General features: G+C 43.8%; 1 non-coding gene across 1 annotated transcript; it reads right to left on the minus strand.

Annotated features, from left to right (window-relative positions):
- Positions 1-215: 215 nt before the first annotated feature.
- On the minus strand, positions 216-342 carry Gm23605. Its single transcript, XR_003956108.1, has one exon. It is a non-coding gene; the product is annotated as a small nucleolar RNA SNORA17 (small nucleolar RNA).
- Between the last annotated feature and the right edge of the window lie 249 nt (positions 343-591).

The raw sequence follows: 591 nt of genomic DNA on the forward strand, positions 1-591 counted from the left end.
GTGGACTCCAGGGTCTCTGAGTCTGTCATCAACTCAGGAGTGTCCTCAGGAGTGGTATGCCTCATTTATGCATTATGACACAGGGCAGGGTTCATCTCAGGTGTTGTTTGCTCTTTCTCCCAGACCTGCTCTGTGCCAGACTAGTGTTCATCCCAAGCTAACTCCCTGTCCGGGCCCCATGGAACCGGACTGGTGGTCAACTCAGTCTTGCTTCTATTCAGGAAATGTTAAGCTTTCTGATGTTCACAGGTCAGAACACCAAGCGTAGACATAACCGTTGTCCTCTATACATCTACTGACTCATGTGACACAGCAGCCATACTGGCAACATGTAGTGGCAAGTTCCTCATTTTGGAGTGACCCATAACCATAAAATCATTTGTACTGCTACTTCATAACTATAATTTTAACACTGTTATTAATCATATTGAAATATCTGTGCTTTCAATGGTTTTAGATGACCACTGTGAAAGAGTTATTCAACTTCAAAGGGGTCACAGTTCTCAAATGTTTCTGATAAATCTGCTTTTCCCCCCTCTAGCTCTCTGAGGAGTGATGATCTTGCTCTGATGAGATGGGATTCCTACATTT

Source organism: Mus musculus, chromosome 5 (genome assembly GCF_000001635.26).
Source record: "Mus musculus strain C57BL/6J chromosome 5, GRCm38.p6 C57BL/6J".
NCBI classification, from domain to species: Eukaryota; Metazoa; Chordata; class Mammalia; order Rodentia; family Muridae; genus Mus; species Mus musculus.